Source organism: Bombus fervidus, chromosome 7 (genome assembly GCF_041682495.2).
Source record: "Bombus fervidus isolate BK054 chromosome 7, iyBomFerv1, whole genome shotgun sequence".
NCBI lineage: Eukaryota > Metazoa > Arthropoda > Insecta > Hymenoptera > Apidae > Bombus > Bombus fervidus.
This window is the reverse complement of record NC_091523.1, coordinates 11,803,344-11,823,282: the sequence shown is the minus strand read 5'-3', so window position 1 is coordinate 11,823,282 and position 19,939 is coordinate 11,803,344. Positions and strand designations below refer to the sequence as shown.

Below are 19,939 nucleotides of genomic sequence, written 5' to 3'. Positions count from 1 at the left end.
GTGGACAGCCGGATCGATAGCGTGCGTCGAGCCTCGTATGCAGCACCGCGAACCTACGCCCGCACGCGACCTTTAGCGCGAGCCATCAGCCGCTAAACAGCCGATTAAATTTACATGGTGACGTAACGTGCCGCCGCTGCTGTTGGTCGTCGGCGATGGCCTATGAAGAAGCCAGTTACGGGCATCACGGCGAAAAGAGGCGGCTCTGTTACGCGACGATCGCGTTCTCGCTCGACGATTCACTGTTAACGATCGTGTGACTCTTCCTTCCCACACTTCTCTTTATTTACGTTGACTTTCCGTTTCATCTGGAAATAAATAGAATCATCAACAACAACGTGGAGCGTGGTCCACACGCGGTGACATTAAAGTATCGATCGTTTGATCGGAGGAGATCGGGTCGCTTCGCTTTGTCGAAGCGCACTAAGCATCTCCAAGCGCGCGAAATTTAATCCATCGACACGGAATATTCGAGGAATTGGTGTTATTTCTTTTTAAATAATTCGTACGAGGATCAACGAATATTAGCGACGATATGTCAGTGTTAATGAAACGTCGATGATATGGGAGCTGACGACATGAACAGAGAGATTCCGAGCAGTACCCTTGCGACTCTCAGGGGGATCCTAGTGAGTTCGTTGTCGAGGGAAAACCTGGGACCGCATGATCTACCTGTGCAGGAAAATGGAAGGCATCGACCGTATAGGAAGGTGCACTTTCGCGAAGGTACATTTAGAAGTTGCTTCCTGCGAAGCAGTAACCGATGATCATTTAAATATAAACGGAGGAAGCGGCGCGCCCATCGCTCTGTCAGAGACCCAGCAACGTTATTGCTCGATTATCGAACGCTTCCAAAGGGGATTATTGGACGACTTGTTCGAGATTAGTGGCATTCGAGATAGGAATTGTGGATATTCTGGGACCTTGGGATGATCTGTATTTGGTCTAATTTAATGCAGAACGTTGGCGTGTTTTACATTAATTTAAAATAATTTACATTGGTATCGATTTGTTAGAAGAATTTCCTCTATCTATTGGATTTTTAGATAAAGTTTATCGATATCGAGTTGCTTCATTAGGTTGGATAAATTAAACTAATGGGATAGTAGTAACATCGAAGGAAAGTTTAAACGATTCTACAGCGTTTTAATCGTCTGGTAGTAAAAATGAAGTAAAAATGAAGAGTCGAATGCTCGATAAAGTTTTATACGTTTCTATATCGCCTAATTTTCCATAGCGATTTCTACAATCTTGTTGAAGCGTGTCTGCGTATCGAGTTGCACAAGTCACAAATACGTGTACATTAACCCACAGCGTCATCGAGCCTTCGACTTCTGAGATTGGTCATCGTTGAATTCGTTATTCCATTCACGCTGTCGTTGTCGTCCTTATGAATCGAGGATGCCGATCGAACTTTCCAGCTCAAGAGACGCAAACCCGAGGCGTGGTTTATTGCGTAAATTCGTCGTTCGAACGGTGCTTCTGCTTCTTCTTTAAAAGCGGCTCGAATGAAATATTCACGAGATTCTCGTTATCGGATTGCTTTGGTCTCCCGATTGGAGGAAGAACAGCAAAACGAGCTCGCTCTTTTTCCCCCCAAAAAGAGACTATTGTACACGTTAAGTCGGATTTACCTCGTTCCGACGATCTTAGCTCAGGACACGCCTACGAGTGCTGTTTCTTTGGCTGTCGTTAATGGAATCGTATGACGTTTCTGTGATTAAATCGATTTAGATAGAACGGAACAGTATTTTAATTAATATCGAAGTCTCTCCACTATCTTCTCGAGTTAATTACAGCATGTTTCGTAATTTGTTCGTTCTTCTTTGCCGGTCGTTATTTTCCTTGGATGTTATTTATTTCGACGCTTCGACGAAAGACGATTCGGTTAAGTTCTGCACGTGACGAGTCGGCTCGCTCGACTTTTCTCGTTAAACTCTAATGAAAGGCTTCCAACACGGGTAACGTTAGTCTGGCATTGTTTGCCCTTACGCAGAGACGTCGCTTCCTTTCCAGATTCGACGTAATTGCCGCACGCGGCTGCCGTCAACCGACAGAACTCATCGTCAGGCCCGTGACTAATAGATCTGCTGATGTCACGCGCTAAAAAGTACGTCTCCGCGCTTGACGCCCCTGGAAACGCGTTTGATAAACGACTGCCACTCCTGTCCGCTCCATTCTCCTCTTTTTTTTCCCCCCTCCTTGTCCTCCGTTGCTTTAATGGTCGACGATATTTTCTCGTAGACTCTATTCGTTTGGCTCATCGATACTCGAGTATCGTAAGATTTTCGCGTTGCCTTCGAATCGCGGGGACATCGGATAGCGTGATATTTCACTGTTCAGGCAACGCTTTCATAGCCTGTTTTCGAAAGTTTTTACGCTGTTCGATTGCTTTCAGCGGATGTGGTTACATATCCTTCTGTATCGACGAATCGTATCGAGGTTCGATTACGCGTGGGAATTGGAATCTTTCTTTTTTCTCCCATTTCCTTTTTAAAAAGTTTTATCGAGTTTACAACGCAGGCGAAAGGTTGAGGCTATGGGGTTACCTGTTTCGATTATCGTTCTTTTGGAAAGTCGAGAAAGAACGAAAGGGGAAAGCGTAAAAATATCGTTGTAAATGGCATGTACTGACGTGAACGCCCTCGTGCGTGTGACCTTTCGCTTCTTTTCTCTCGGATTTAACGTGAAAGGTTAATTGAAATTAGCGAGCTTCCACCTCCCGTTAAAATTCCATTCTCGCGGCATTGTTGGATTTATCCTCTCAGTCATAACAATGTTTTGTCGCCATTCGGGGTCAGCGTTCCAACCGGAACGATAACAGGAAATGAAAAGTTCCAGTTGGTTTGCATTCCGCGTCATACCCCCGCAAGGGGTGTAAAATGCATTAAGGAAAGGGACGATGAAAGAGGGACGAATGTCGCGGGGAAACCCGAGCGGCGCAGGTAGCCCGATGCAGTTGCGTAAATCCGATGCGATGGGATTATTAATCGAACCGTGAATTGATTTATCCGCTGATTAACGATTACTATCTTGCACGATGTGACATAGTGAAGCGCGAAAAATAACACGTGATCGTTATCATTTTTCAATCGTCGATTGGCGATCTGCTGGGCTGTTCTTCTATGTATAAAAATATTGTCACAGATCAGCCTTTCCTGAATGAATTTATAAAAACGAGGTACTTTATTCAATTTTTCTTTTTGTTAAATGCAGTTAAATGCTGTTGAATTTAAAATTTAAATACTTAACAAAACAGAATCGAAACAATCACGATATCAATTTCTTAAAATAATTATATAGAACCTTTATGATGGTTCCATCATATATGTACATTTGTAATGAATTGAAGTTTGTAAAATCATTGTCTTTTTGATTCAGAAATTTCAAACTAACGATTTTATGGTTTGTCGAAATCTTAGTATATAGTGTAGAATATTAAATTATCTTTTACTTAATCGAAGAGTAATGCACAGTCTTCTTTTTCCAATCAATGCATTTTCGTTGCGCAGAATCCATTACTCCATAGAAAAAGAAGGATAAAGTGACATTTTCGTATATCAACTCCGACTGACCTCTAGCACTTACAGCGTTTAAAGCTTTATTCGTCCTCTTCCATTAAAGAAAATATTATTTCTGTATTTTTCATCACGTACATCGTTCAACATCTTAACCTCTGAATTATGGTTACAAACATCGTTTTCCTCCATTCTGTTCCATTATTATTCAAACGATAAACGGCGGATGTACTCTAGAACAAAATTTACGGGCGCTCTGCAACAGCTGGTTTACGCAGTGGTGCATACAGTCGGATTGGTAATAAAACGCGGAGCATGCGTGCGCGTGTCGCCAGCTACTCTGTCTCCAGGAATGTTTTAATAATCGATATCGATATTTCTTTTCTGTTGCAGGTGAGTACTTTACCGTAAAACAGTGGCCATATACGAATACCTGGGAAATTGCGGTACGTAGAGAAGAACCGAGAAGACGAGAATACCTGACTTGACTCGTAGTAGAAACTCGATCGAAGGGATAAGTGAGCCGTGATAAATGAATTCATTAGATTCGCGCCGCGTCATCGCGTTTAATATTAAACACTACCCGTGAAATCGGGCTAATTGCAAAAGCTTGGCCAAGGGAAATTGGAAACGAATGCATTAACTCCGCTCTTCTATTTTTATCGTGTCTCCTATCCTGTTGCTAATAAAATTCGAACGCCGAAAGATTCTCTGTTACGAAACAATTGTGGACAACTTGTTAAAGATCTATCTTAGTTCGAATTGATGTGTATGAATAATGAGTAATTTAAATCTAGTAAAGTGAATCAAATTATAGAATGAAATTTAGAACACGTGTTTATGTTGTTACAAGGTTGTTCTACCGTATTGTTTTTCATCTTTTTACTATTACAGGATTATATTAAACAAGCGTTTTAGTTTTGACTATAATGCATACCGTGGTAGACTGTACAAATTTTGTCCATTAGTTCGTATGTTTATCAAGTTACGATATGCTATACTGAGTAGTGTTAGAATTTGTTTGTTGGCCAAAGCTTCAAGACAGTTGAGCTTCAGCGTATTCAGTTACTTCTCAGGATACAGTCATTTAGCTAAAGTATATGGATTATATAACAATCTACCGATATACTTGTTTGCATGCATAATAATTTTCTTTCTTACTTTTGATATTTGAGATCCTCTTCTTATTACATTGTTAATCACGAACTATGTATATTGCATCGTTGTCCCGTAGAATAGTATAACGTAGAGTCTTTGATTCAATTCTTTCTAATATTTCTGCGCTATTTCTAAAATTTAATACCAGAAACCCATACCGATTAGAGTATGCATATGTAGAATATAAATTTGAATTTGAATACGAATAATCAGTATACATTTTTTCCTTTTTTTTAAGCTACCAATTGAATTTGAATAACCTTGACGAATCGCTTCAGAATCTATTGACAATATAATTGCATAATCAGAATTTATTATCACATATATCTCAATAAATTTTGAACTATTAGTTCAAATTAAAATTTTCCAAGCCGTTGATCTACAAATACGAATAATCCTTTACTATCTGTCATAATTAACTGCAACATCATGAGCTTCTATCGGACCGTAAATATATTGCCATAATTACACCTCGCTTACGTTAACGAGATCGGAGAAGCTTCGATTAGGAAAATTTTATATTCGCTACGAAGGAATGGTAAATTTACCGTACGTTCTTGGACCTCCCCCTTCTCCCCCTCCTCTTCGAGTAATAACGTGTTCGTGCGAAATTGCCCCACGGGATGCAGGCGCATCCCACATTCTCGTTATATTTCATATGCACTTTGTCAAGCGCGCGAAGGCTCGAGATGAGACGAGAAGATCTCGCGAGCATGAAGAAGCCCTCTCCCTTGACACTTTATCCCGAGCTCCGTGTGCGGCAAAGGGGAACAGGCCGTGACGAGCAATTAATTTCGTGCTCGTCGAACATTCGACGCTGTCTCTCACGGAATTTCCTTCTGTTCTACGCGAGCCTTGCTCGATAACTTTGTGACGGAGACCTCATTAACAGGTAGCCTAAATCACGACGAAGATGCCGCTGTTCTTTCTTATTACGAACCGGTGAGAGTCTTAGAAATATGGTACAGAGTAGAAATTTTAATTGGTAGCGGAAAAATAAATAGTTACTACTCAATTAAATGAACTCTCGTCGATTGAATTTATTTATCTGAATGGGAACTACCACATTGACTATAAAAGCATGCTAAGATTTTCGATTCTTATACACGTACGAGGCGTAAGATACGGTACGATAAAATCTCCTTAGAAGTATGTATAGAGCAGTTAAACTTATAAACGATTTTGTTAGAATTTCATTTTCTTGTATATTGAGTTCCTGTTGTAAGACAAGATTAAAGTAGTTTTCTAACACGTTCTTTCTTTTTGTGGTGAATATAATCTTCTGGGGAGGAGAACGATGAATCGTTTTTTAACACGATTTACAGATACGATATAGTTTGTTTCTTATCACATTATCATTCGAAAATGAAAAATTCTTTGATGATTTTATTATAGCTATAAGACGAAATAAATGAAGAATCGTAAGTTGGGAAAATTAGTGAGCTTTCGTTATGTCAATTAAATACTTAAAGCAACCTTCAGGCGAACACAATTTGTCATTGTACGCTTCTTTGATAAAATAACGCGCAAAAGAGCGTTATCAAAGTGCAAAGTGAAGGACAAAAAGTGAAAACTAGGAATACAGCACATGGCCACGAATTTGGCGACGTTTAATTTCCGATAAGAATAGTTCACCGACTCATCAATCGTTTGTAGTGGTGCGCGTAATGCCGGCTTCATATTTTACGCTATACAATTTACGACAGTCGTTGTTGTAAATAATCGCGCTGCATTAAAATGCCTTGTCGTTGAGTCAGCGTTCGCAACGTTGTCGTATTCGTGATTACGTCTGACCAACTTCTCCGTTGTCTTTCTGCCGTACTTCCGTTCTCTGCATGGAATTACGTGTTGCACATTTTTCCCCCGATATATCCTTCGAGTGGATCTTGCAATGGAATTAAACGATCTGTCGACATCCGAAACGTAGCAACACGAGCATGGTCGATTAATATCACTCGTGGGAACGACGTTCTTTGAAATCTATCGTCGAACATCATGGAAACTCTCGTCGACCATACACGATCGAAAGTATTGTTCGACTGATTGACACCGCCGGATGTTACGATTGGCACGATGATTGACGCCTATCCACGAGACGAGTTCCTATCGTGATAGCGATCAAGAAACGCGCAGTGGTCATTTCTAACGATTCTTATTCTCTACGTTAAAGTGTCTGAGCGTTACGTTAGGTGATACATTCTCACCGATATCGTTATCTTTGTACTTTCCATAATATTATTCTATTCCTTATGATTTTTCTATTTTTCTTATTACATGTATTTCTGTTCTATCGTCGAGTCCATGAAAAATTCTGCACACGATTCTATGAACCGTTCTATCAATGATTCTACCGACGATTGGTTCGCGAAGATGATAGAGCGCGCATCTTTTACGGGCGATTTGACCGCGAAAGTAATTTCCCCGGCGGAAATTTATCAAGAATCTAATGTCGATGAATTATTCATCGGTCGCCTCGATTGCGTCTACCATCCGTGAGACTGTTCTTACGAGCGCCACGACGGTCTTCAATGGCAGGATCCGTGTGCTACATGTAGCGCTCCATCGACGTAATATCCTCTTATGTTTCTCATAAACTGTTGCAATTTGCGCGTTCCAACACCATTGACGACTCTCGTGTAGGTTAGTAAGATTACGTACTGGTAAACGTAACTTTAGGAGAAGATTCTACTGGTAATGTTTATCGGCTATTTATTGCTCGTACGATCCGCAAATTCGCTCATGTGTAAGATTGCTGGCTTACGGAAGTACTTGAACACTTGCCATAAAAAACTTTTACGTTCGTATTGTGTATGGTATATAAAACACTCCGCAATTTTATTAGCGCTGTAACGATACACGAATGTAATGGTTACATAGGTAAAATTCGAAACCAATCTGAAAATGTATAATATACAAAAATTACAAGATATGTAAACATATATTTATTGGGAAATTAATATGCAAACAGTACATTTTACATCTTACGACACGTTTTAAATATATAGGTGGTATACCACTCGACATTGAAGCTCATTGATACAATGCATAATGGACTATTTAAATACTTTTCTGATCTCTGAAAAATATACACTCTCTTGTATAAAAATCATGTACAAATGCTTTCACGGATCTATGTACTAATAGAATCAAGTTCGAGAGAGAATGATGGGAATATCTTTCATCGACAGTTCGCCACACGTGTCGGTCCGTAAATTCATTCATTTGTATGTACCATTCGTAACGCATTGTACAAGCAATGACAAATTGCTCAGAGCTCTCTATCAGTATTCTGTATCGCCTGCCTCAATGAACTCCGTGGCACGTGGCTGTTTCCACGGCTGATAAGATCACGGATCATCTATTCAGTTGATCAAGCTGGCGTGCGCTCTTAATTCGCACTATCAACCGATTGCTCTTAATGAACCTGCTGATTTCTCGACAGGCAACGAAAATGAACGTCAATTCCCATGATCGCTTCCCAATAATACCAGCGTTATTCTTATCAGCAAGTATTGAAGCCGCGCGAAAATCCAACGCGCAGAGTTCCGTGCACAAGCGGCAGTCAGTGTAAGTTCATCTTGTTGAATGGGAAACGGGGAATGATCGGATAGGTTCGTTTATGCATCTTAATCCGGGCATTGTTGGCACGATTAGAATTCGTGAATCGCAAACGAGGACACAATATCTCGCGAGACCTTCCCCGGTGAATCGAAATCCGCGGCATAAACGGATCAAGAAGATTATCCTGGATCGTCGTCTGCCTAGGGTCGGCCTTTCATTCGTGCTTTCTCGTCGAATTCACGCGCGAGCATCGTCTCATTCTCTCTACGAATCTGCGCTGCGTGTTGATTCGTCGAGACGAATCTAGTTAGTTCTGCTACTTTTTTTATTTTCTTTTTTATTGTTCGATCGTCCAACGGGACTCGGGGCACAGGTGAAAGTTGTGCTAACAAAAGAAAGAATTCGGTTTCTTCTTGAAAACGATGTCGGACAGCATTCTACCTCGGAGGTAGTGGTAATTGAAAAGTTTACGGGATGTCGCGGTTCGCAGCTGGACGCGGAAAGAACTTGCAACTGTGGAATCCACGGTATCCTTGTTCCGTTGTGTCGAGTTCGTTGTTTTAATTATGTATTTACTTACTCGCTCTTTCATCAACAAGTATAAGCACTTCGATATCGTATACACAGCCAGTAAAATATTTAGAATTATGTTTCTGGTTGCATCTGTTTATATTAAATTCCCTATTAACGTGGTGTTAGACGAGGATTGTTTGGGGAAAATATGCCAGTTGACTGCTTGATTTTTGATGGCTAGAAAGATGGTACTTTAATACGAAATGATTGAAAAGAAAAATAATCTGGTCGTGACATAATACGTTCTTCTAAACATTGATACAGCCATTCTATTGGATTGTTAAAACGGTCATTTTTGGAAATTCTCACTTATGGAAAGTATTTTGTATCTCATTGGAAACTTCCACAATGAACTATTAATTTCGACGTTGGCTGTTTTCTGAATCCAGACAATCGCGACTTCATAGAGAACGAGACTCGTGTATTCGGCGACGAATCCAAAGAGGAGCTCACTGGCTCAGGAAACTTAGGACTCGCATCGATTCATCTTTACGGATCGCGTGTTTGGCAAAGTTTGCCACCTCCGAAACAAAGGCGCCACTCCCGGAATAAGAAAAGTAATCACCGCTGTAACCAGTCCGTGAAACTTTTCCTCCAATGCAGGAATCGATGGCCGACTGAATTTTTCTCCCATCTAAAAACCACGTCCGTATTATGAACGTTCTGTGTTACAAGTACATTGTCACAGTAATCTTTGTTCCGGCGAGTTTCAAACTTTCGAGCTTGTCATTTTTCTCCGTGTCGAGTCCTCGTTTACACAGACTGAAAAATAGCAGGATTTGTATTTTCCTAAATCGTTGGACAAACGCGATCTACCAATTTTCATTGCTATTTTATGTATATCAATTATTCATTGATGTCAAACATATAATAGACAAAATAGTTGCTAAAAATAAATGAACAGAAACGAGGAAAATCCTATTTAGAATTCAAAAATTGACGCGTTATAATACTGTAATTAAGATTGTCTTGAAGATAATCATTGACGATAATCTTTCGTATTAATTTGAATAGCCTTCAATTTGTATTGGAAATTTTCAACGAGTGTTTCTACTATATTCGATAGAATAAGTAGATTCGGACAGTGTCTGAGCCGACACTACTGTTATTGGCTTTAATCGTGATGCTATACTGTGATATAGTCAGTTTAATTGAAATATAATGGAATATTCTTTGTTTAGTTTTTATGTAGATGCTTTCCACAAATTTTTACAGTTATTTTGAGATTATGTCTACATATATTACTATCAATATTCTATAAATATCAAATATACAATACTATACACGTGATAACGATTAAAGTATATTGTATAAGAATTTTTTGATAAGAATCCACTATATTCACCTGATTTGGTTCTCTGTAATTACTTTCCTAAGTCTCCAAATTCCAATCAAAGATTCGTAATAAGGACACAACTATAGAAATCTATTCACTTATTAGTTAATCATTTCCAGCTTTATATTTATTTTATATTTATGAATGAATTTATCAGTACTTAAATGAAAATATTGAGAATCTTATTACTTTTCAAACAAGCTATGTACACTTTCGTTGACGCGAACCAATAGTAGACTTGTTGGGATTTCGTGAACGAAACTTCGGTCAGAATATTTAACATTCAGCGAAGAATAAAAAAAAAAAAAAAAACAAAAAAGAGAGAGAGAAAGAAAGAAAAAACGAGTAAGCCAATTCTTTTGAAGACGGGCCAAATTCTGGAGCGTGTCCGCGGCTTGTTCGCGATCGTGTTTTAATACTATCGGAAAACACGGCTAAGGGATGTCGGATGGTAATAAAATTTTTCCCTCGGTCGGTGCAGTTCGTGTCCCTTTTTTCGATTCGCCGCATATAGCCGCGGGATTTTGTTGGTACGGTTCCAAGTGGGCTGCGAAAAAAGTCGTCGGACGACCGGTAGATTTAGCGCTGTTCCAACGTCGGCTTCTTCCTCACGACTTCATCGTCTCTGTACCTCGAGCAAGATGTATCTACACCACAAGCATAATTTCTCAGTTATTAAAGCGTAGAAACCGGAACTAATTCTCTTGGAATTGCTGGAACGCTCATCGAGTGCGTTTCACCGGCAGAAGCATCGTCGTTCCTTTCGCAAGACAGATTCTCTCTTATGTCTTTAAAAACGAAGAAAGATTAGCTCGTTGGATGCTTTGCATAAGTTCTCCACATCACATTCGATCGCGCGTTAACGAGTTCCCGCGCTACTGAACTTCTCCATTTGGAACACGAAGGAGATAGATCACCGATGCTCATTAACGAGCGTTTATTAGTCGGTAAAAAATGTCGAAAGCGGAGCACAGGAAGAAACGTGACACGAGTTCCTCTGTAATTTCTTTCTCCGCTCGCTACGTGTAGAAAGCGGTTCCCGTGTGTATAATTCTCGGAGCATCGTGAGTTACCGAGAGGGGAAAAAATTCCGCACGGATTTTAATTAATCAACGGAAACGAGGAAGAAAGGAGGAAGGATAATAGAAAGAAGGAAAAAAATAGAAGGAAGAAAAGGTAAGACTTTCGACGATGCAATTATCGTCTCGACGCAGGGGGCCGGGTATATCGAAGCGTGACATCGGAGTGCATCGAGGCGCTCCTTGGCTCGAGCAAATCCCATGAAGAAACGAGGAGAAAGAAGCTTCCCTCTGTGCTCGATAACTCTCGATAACTGGTCGTGGCCCGGTCCGTAGAATCGGCCACTGTAGCGAGGAACAAAGGAGCTGCGACGTCGACATTATCTCGATCAAATAAAAATGCCCGAGTCTTTCGATACACTTGACATAAATCTCGCGAACGATAAAGCGGTACTGCGGTAACGAGCAATACGTCCGATCGTTAATGCCAGCGCCGTGTTTGAAACTAGAAATATCCCAGTCGTGGGGAACTCCAGCCATTTCGCGGAACCATTTTCCGCCGAGCCTTCCGACCGCCTTTGTGGTCGTTCGCTTTCGAACCTCTTCGCTACCTTTTTGCGTTCGATTAAAACGAACCGAGAGAAAGAACCATGTTCTGGATCGCGGTCTATCGTGGTATATGTATTGACGAGGGTAAAATGATTTTTAAATGGAACAGGATTTCCGAGGTCTGGTGGGTATACAATGGGTAAAAAGTGTGCTGTATAACTCGCTCCGAATGCCGGGAACGTTTTATGCCTTAAATAACGAACCACGTCGAATCCTTCGATTTTTCATCTAAACCGCTTTAAATCTAAATTTCGAGAAACTCCTGGTCAGAAGGCGAGTGATCCACGACGGTGAGCTCGGAATAAATTACAGCGCAAGTCGTCCAGTAATTTTGACCCGGAACAGGTCGTGTTCCCCCGTGTGCACGAATGAGAAGTTCCTTTCACGTTCGGGTCTCGGCGATCGATAATCGATGATCTATTCCGACTGTGACGTACACGATTGCACTACCGGGATAGATTGAACCAGCAATATCACGGAATATGGAGGAATCGATCGAGAGGGAAGATCGGACTAGACTGACGCAGAGACCTTCGACTTCGAGACGGATCTGATAGCGAATTGAACGCCGCTTTTACCTGAAATTCGTTTATCGAGTTCGTAGGGTGCAGCCGCGTGCTTTCTATGCCGACCAGAGATACATACGGCTGCCCCGCCAATTTCATCAGTGCGCTTCATGGATTTGTGAAACGCTTCGCTATCGCGTGGATACCCACTACGTTCGAAAATCTTTTTTGCGCCAGACAGACGAAATTCCACGGGTGAAATAAAGGGGAAACTTGAAAAGGTTGCTCTTTGTTTAATATTCGTTTCGCGCGTGTCGTCTAATCCTATTTAACACTCGCGAACAAAAAGCAGCTGCTGCGTCCGTCGTTTATGGAATTCACTGTAGAATAATACGAATATCTGTACGGTGTAATGGCAGCACTTTAGCTACAAAAATTTCTAAGCACTCGCGAGAGATTTAACGATATACACGATGGCTCTGCTGTTATCCTTTCAAATAATTTGTATAAACAGATGTTAGATCTTAAGCGTTTGTATAAACTTTTTTTGGTACTAGGAAAATTATCATAGATCATCGATTTCGATGAATTTCATCAGAGACAAATGGTCTGCGACTAAGGAGTGAGCAATAGTAATTACAACGTATAGTCTTTCGCACATGTGTTTCTCGTCTCGTCTCTCGATACCATCGAAAGCAACAATCCAACAAATTTTTCTAATCTATCAGAAACATGGATGGATCGTTTCAACGTGTCAGCAAATCTCCTTACGATTCTCTTTGGAGAAAAAGCGATCTTTCATGCCGGACGAAACGCTAAGTCACTAACGACGTTTTCTTTTCCCGTATCTTCAGATTGTGGCGGTGAAATCTCAGTAGAGGGAATTGTGTATCGCAGCAGGGCAACGAATCCTCCGTTATTTACGTAGGTAGCAGAGACGAGTCACGGCAGAGTCACGTACCACAGGAGGTTTCAATTTTCTCTAGGACTTTTTCCTACCGGCAACGTCAGATGAGAAAAACGCGACTCATCTTCGAAATATCATGCTGGCCGATGTCCAAGAGCCACGTCCATTTTGAGAGTGCATTTCTTCGGTGTAATCAGAACGACGTAGCCGATCAATCGAACTGAACTGGGCCAATAGGCCCGTTGAGATAATGGGAGGCCAAGTCGTGCGTATGAAACTACGTTAAGACACAGAATGCTTGATATTTCGGACATGTCCATTTTGTCCTGCATTGCCTGTTAGAGTTGATGATCGTCTACGTACAACAAACTCTACGTTTGGATTAGTTTTGAACTACGTTAACACTTTGCCTTACGATTCTGAGATAAATAGGTGTTTAAGTAAGCTTCGATTATTCACTGTTACAATACGATATCAGATTCAAAATAATAAAACAGTATACATTATTCATATTTGGTGATCCTTGTTAAAGAATTGAAGCTTTATCTAGCGTTGAAATTAAGCTTCGTTACCAATACAATCTGTCTTTGTTCAACTGGAACCATAATCTGTTGCACGAGTGTACTTGACATTATAATGCAAGGGGTTAAAACTAGGTTGGAGTTTGGTTTAATCGTCAAGTCTAATAGCATCGAGGGTCTGTTACACAGAATATTGCGCGTAATTGTTCCATATCTCTTAATAGTTTCATCCCTCTCTTCTTAATACAACTAATTAGGAAAAGAATTTAGTTGTTTTTCCTCCTGCACGATGCAGTACTCAGGAGAGTTTAATTTACAGCACCGTTTGGTGCATGCTGTTTTATCTTCCTAAGTCTTATGGTACAGAGAAACGAACAACCATTTTGAATGCTGGAAGCTTTACATTCTTTCATGGTATGTCATCGCTGGTATGGTGAATGGTTTGTCGTCTGTTTGTTGTCTGCTACATACTCGCAAACATGGTCTGTAAAGCGTTTACATCCCTTGGAAAGACAGTATTGTAGATATACAAAATTATATTTGTGGCTCTCGAGAACTGCTGGTAACTTTGTTAGATACAATATTCGTAAGAAAATCGTAAAGTAGTCGTAAAATGTTTGCTAATAATTTGCGAGTTTATGCTGATCGTGAATATACATATTTGATGGTGAGGGAAGATCGTCTTTTCACAACACGTAGAGTAGGTTAACGAGCACTGATTTTCAGCAATCACTTGCATTTGTTATTTTCACCCGGCTCTAAATTTGCTCACGTTTGGTCCTTCGAGTTAGAAAAATAGATTTAACCGATAGTATCCATTGATCAGTGCCACGATCCAAAAGTCGTTACCAACGAGTGTTACGTACCGATAAGAATCTCAGCGTGTCGCGTCACATTTGTCGTCTCAAAGAAAGAAAGATCTGTCCGATGTGGTTTATGAAAGGAGATCGATCTCGATGTGCCTAAATACGAGGCTCGCAGGTTCACCTAACTCTCGTGAGAGTAAGACGTCGACGAACGAGTTCCTGAGGGGTAGACTGCCATTGAGAAGGAACACGTTCGATCCGATTCGTCTCGTAGGCAAAAGGTGCCATTGAAGCCGAACATTGGTGCAACAGTCGTATCTTCAGGAAAGGTAAAAAGCAGTCAACATATTGTTACACGTAACCGGTGACAACTATAGCCGCCCTGGTCTCAATGAAATTAATGGGAACGAGTTCAGTAGAATAAGGATCACAAAAGAGTCTATACTGGGAGCAAAGAATAGGCGTCAATAGTCTATAGAACGCCGGACAAAGTTATCGATCTCGGTTTCCTTTTTCGTCGCTGAAACGACAACGATTTATTTACAATTTATCCTGTCTCTTTATTCCCAAATGGGAATAACGCGAGAGTGTGAAATCGGCGTTGTGGAATTCGAGCATAAATCGATCACGAGTCTATAGGTAGAGAAAGTATCGATACGAAGATAACGCGGTCGTTTTAGCGCGTGAACCTTAATTAGGGGGATTAGAGTAGCAGAGCAGGCAGTTCGAAGGAAATGGGAAATCGATGGCCCGGAAAGTGTGCGTTCAGTGTACGGGATATGGAGTGCTGGAAGTTACGCTTGGATCGTTTGCTACTATTGTATAGAGAGAGAGAGACTGAGAGTTTAAATAGCGGCGTTAAATCAGATTATTCCCGAAGCTAGGGTGAAACGCGAGGAGTTTGATCGTTGAGGATCTCGGAGAATCCAGATCCTCAATCTGTGAATCGCGACCTTTAAGAAGATCGTAATATCCTTTCTAGAAAGTCATTGCGCTCACTTTAAGAATATCGAGAATACTAAATTATATTCATTAAGATAATTCTATACTAAGCTAGAATGGTGTTTCGAAATGTCCATTATTAAATTCTCTTTATCTTGCTAAAAAGAGTTTTTTGTTTTATGTAGAACGTAAAAGGAAATCGCACAACTCATCGTCAGAAAAGTTCGATTCGGTAGCGTAAAGAAATCGCGATCTGAGAGAAACGTTTGGAGAGAGCAATCTGTAAACGAACACGGTGGGAACGTGTTGGGAAGGAAAACACCGTTCAATGACGCCGCCTCTCGATTTTTCATCGAGCATCCCGTTCTTTCCCACTTTCGATTAGTACACAACGAAGGCGTCCGATTGAGACTTCGTCGCGTCCCTTTATCCCAATGACGCCTGTGCTAGAGACCCGAAATTAATCCTCGATAATTAACCGGGTACAACTGCGAGGCTCGAACACGAGCTGCTTTGCTCTCAAGCGCCTACCACTCGATGAGATTTCCGGGAAATTGAAAAGTTCTTCAAGAGTACTGTTCTAGTCGACGAAAAAAAAAAAAAAGTTTGGAAGAATATCACGACTATCGACGCTCTTTATGCTAGTGCTTGGAGAAGCAAACAGAAGCTCTGTAACCATTCGTGAAATCTTTTGATCAGATTTCTGCAATTTATGATGGCAAATACCTTTACTGAGGATATATGTGGGATTTATGTATTTACATAATAAACGGAACGCGAAAAGAAGCGTAATGAGGGTAGTTATTATAATTCTTTCAAAACTAGAAAGACTAAAGTATCTCTTATATTTAAAGATTATTTCATTCGATACTTTATGCAACAACGAAGATATAAAATGAAATTTAAAAAATGCATGAAATTTAAAGTTTATATTATGCACGAGATGCTATTATTCATAACAATAGATGTTCTTAAGTAGAAGTAATTAAAAGCAATTGTAATTATATTTACAATTACAATGATATACGCTTGATATACGCTATGATTCGCACAAGAGTTTCCCATTAAACTTATTCTACTTTTCAATGATTCACATAAAATTCTCTAGCTTCTCAATTATACTTTTAATTAGGCTTTTATTCACTTACTTTTATTTGAGACTTCACATGGGTACACATTTACGCATATGCTCGCCAAATATTTGTATGCATCTTTCGACAAATGAATTGTTTGTTTCCCTGTATCGACATGCTAAGTTAAACATTTTCTCGTGTGCACGTGGATACATTTAGAAAACAAAGTTCAAAGAGTATCACTGAAGGTTCGTATCACGTGCCGACGGAAAGCAAATTTTCTATGTAAAACGCGCCACGTTTGCGAACAAATATTTAAACGAAAGGGAACGGAATTACTTAGATATAATCTCTTGCGAATGTTCGTTTGATTAAAATCACGCGAAGTAACACGTGTCGTGGAATTTTTTGAATTCTATCCAAGGAAAGAAATTGGTGAATGGTTTCGCTGGATATTTCTCGAGTAGAGTACATGGCGTCGTCTCACATTGGACTCCTATTACTCTGGTTTCTCGAAATGGACGACGTCAGGAGCCTATCCAGCTAGATACGTCTGGAATTTCGGCAGACCCGTACGCGGATTCCAGTCATGTCACTCACGAGAGCAATGTGGATGAGTGGAAGAGACGTGCCGAGGGATCGACGAACGTTTGTCCCCGTTCAGACGCGATTTCGCAACCGTTGGATCCAAAACCACGAAGAATTCGTTCTCGTTCTGCATTCGCTACGAGTTATCTCTATAACATGCACATGCCGGTCCTCGTTAAACGCCACATTTGAATTTTTACCGTCACGGAAAGAAAAATTCCAAAGGTGTCTCTCGTTCAAGAGAAAATTTGATTTTTGTTCGTCGAGGTTTTCGAACATGAATTTTATTTGCCCATCGATTAATTCCAGTTTGCTGTTTGTATTAAACGCAGGCTCACGAAAGTATTCGAACACATGAGGACACCTTCTACGAACTCTATCGGTGGTACATGAAACGTCTTGAAATTTCGTCAGCGCCGTTATGACGTATAATTGCCATAAGTATCTCGATAGATTTTGAAACGAATTCGTACGAATATATATTGAAATATAAAGAAATTACAAGATATTTAGTATACACGTATATATTCCATAGAGATCGCAATAGTATTTAAACGATCAATTATCCGTTATACTAATAAGCTTCAAATTTCAGTAGGACCGTATTTAACATTTGTTATGTGCTTGAGTTAGAATAGTTGAGAATATTTTGATTCTTTATATATCATGTTGCTCTTGTATCTCATACATGTGATTTTGTTACAAATTCTTGCATCGTTATCTTGTGTGAATACGAAATCGTGGTCGATTAATCGTTTCCTTAATAATTTAAATCAATAGTCGTGTTTTATATATGGAATCAGAAAGTACCTTGGTATCTATGAACGAGAGTACATAACATTTTATATAAGAGTACAGTTTATCAATATTGAAGTATCAGGAAGTACGTAGACCGGTTAGATACGAGGGGAAAAGTTGGGATATTTGGAAAGGTTCGACCGAGACCCGATGGAAAAAGCAGACTTGTTATCGAAACGCGGCGGCGGCGAGCGAGCGAAGTGAAAATTTGCCTCTGTCGAAATGCATCATATCTGACCGCGTTGTTATTGGAATATAGCCCACTCCCGTTACATCATTCCCACGAGCAATCCTTTTTACCTGCGCAACGAGAGAATCTCGCGCGTGTAACTACAGCACGAACATAAAAAGTGATAAAAACCCAAGAGGACTACGAAAAGAGGGAAGAAAAGATAAAAAAAGAAATCTGTTGCTTGTGTTAAACCGAAAGAGCAAATCGTCTTCTATACTCGTCTCTTTGTTGTGCTATCCTTGACGCTTATAGCGACCAGAGAATAAGCGAGATCCACAAGAAAAGGAAAAAGATAATACCTCCATCCGGCATCGAATCCGCCTCGCATCTGCCCGTAATCTGTCAAGGGAGTCGAGAGGATTCTACGTCGTCTTCAAGGTTATCGATCCTCGAGAACTTCGCTGGAAGAGGATGGCCGTACGAAGAGAGTATCGCTGCGTAAAGACTGTTTCTCTCCTTTTCGGGATAAGGTTCGCGCGACCCTTCCAAATTCCTCTCTTTCTATACCAGTTTCAAGGTCACCCTGTACTTCACCCTCTTGAAGAGTTGCTCTTAAGAGGCAGGTGTTGAAGTTAGGGGGTGTCTGTCAGAGGATGAAGAAGGTTCGCCGAAGAGCGGAGATCGATCGACGATCCTTCGACAAAGTAATTCCGGTTTAGTGCGACGAACTGAAACAAAACGGAGCTGTCCTCCGAGTGTGCTCTAATAGTCAAGGTCAGCAGTGCGAGAACTACCGCGATACAACATCCGACTGCGGAGTCATATAACCGCGACGCGATGTGTTTGGAGGGGAAATGTGCGATCTTATCGGGCGAATAGATGTGAAATTGTAATAAATCAGCGCTGATAACGTTCAAGAAAAAAGACAAAGAGAAGACTGTTAGGGAAAAGAGGACGAGAGAGATATACAGGTAACGTAGACGAAGATAAAGGAAAAAATTAGCCGGCATGACTCTGGAGGTGGTGGCAGGCACAGGTTGCACAACACGCAGTCGGTGGGCAGAAGAGAGACGAAAGAAGGATCGAACGAAGAAGAGAGAAGGAATAGCCGGAGGTGGAGGGTTGACCATTTCGGGAGTGTCGGAGGTGGCGGCGCACGGCTGATCGATGCAACAGCAGCGCCGCTACGAGCAAAAGGGTAGGAGGCGTAGCGTAGTCGAAGAGAAAGGGCAGAGGGTAGCGTTCGTCGACGGTAGAGAGCCTCCCTTCTACCGTATGTCGGCCTCCTCCGTATCCCTCCGGTTCCCTCCCTCGGACCGTTGCACGCGTACTAACCGATCAGCGCGCGTTGGGCTTCGCTGTTGGACTCCGTGCATCCCCCTCCAAGCTTTCCACCACCGCGAATTTTCAGATAGGGGTTGCTTCGACGCGACGCGACACGACGCGACGCGCGCCCTCTCTCTTCCTCCATCCTCCAACTATCTCTTTCTCGTTTCTACATCCTCTACCTCTGTCCTCTCTCTTTGTCGCTCTCGTACTCCCTCCCTCGCGGGCTCAGTTCTCGCCTGAAGACCGTGCGGTGTACAGGTGATCCGGCTTGTGCGTATTCAACCCTCTCTACGCTTGAGTTTGTCCGCCTGCTGATCGGGATGACGTGCTGCCGCGTTGCCACGAGGAGGACGCACGCTCTGTCCTGCCGTGTCGTCGACGAGGTGCGCTTCCTTCTCCTTTTTCTATTCCTCTGCAGATCCTTCTCGAGGACACGCGTTCCTTCGTCCGCGTTGTTCCGGTTGTGTGTCGTGTGGTCGGCCTTCGAGTGAACGTCGAGCAAATAGTCAAATCCTGACAGGTT

General features: G+C 41.3%; 1 protein-coding gene across 26 annotated transcripts in view; it reads left to right on the top strand.

Annotated features, from left to right (window-relative positions):
• LOC139989441 (uncharacterized) overlaps positions 1 to 19,939 on the top strand; it is a 207,709-nt gene that overhangs the window by 121,398 nt on the left and 66,372 nt on the right. For 3 of the 26 annotated variants that reach the window (XM_072007849.1, XM_072007850.1, XM_072007848.1), the window contains exon 1: positions 19,674 to 19,799. The exons of 17 other annotated variants lie outside the window; for them this stretch is intronic. The gene's annotated coding sequence lies outside the window, so the exon portion shown is untranslated. Of the gene's footprint in view, positions 1 to 19,673; positions 19,800 to 19,939 lie in introns of those variants that run through there. 6 more of the 26 variants (XM_072007852.1, XM_072007853.1, XM_072007860.1 and 3 more) reach the window with 3 other exon arrangements.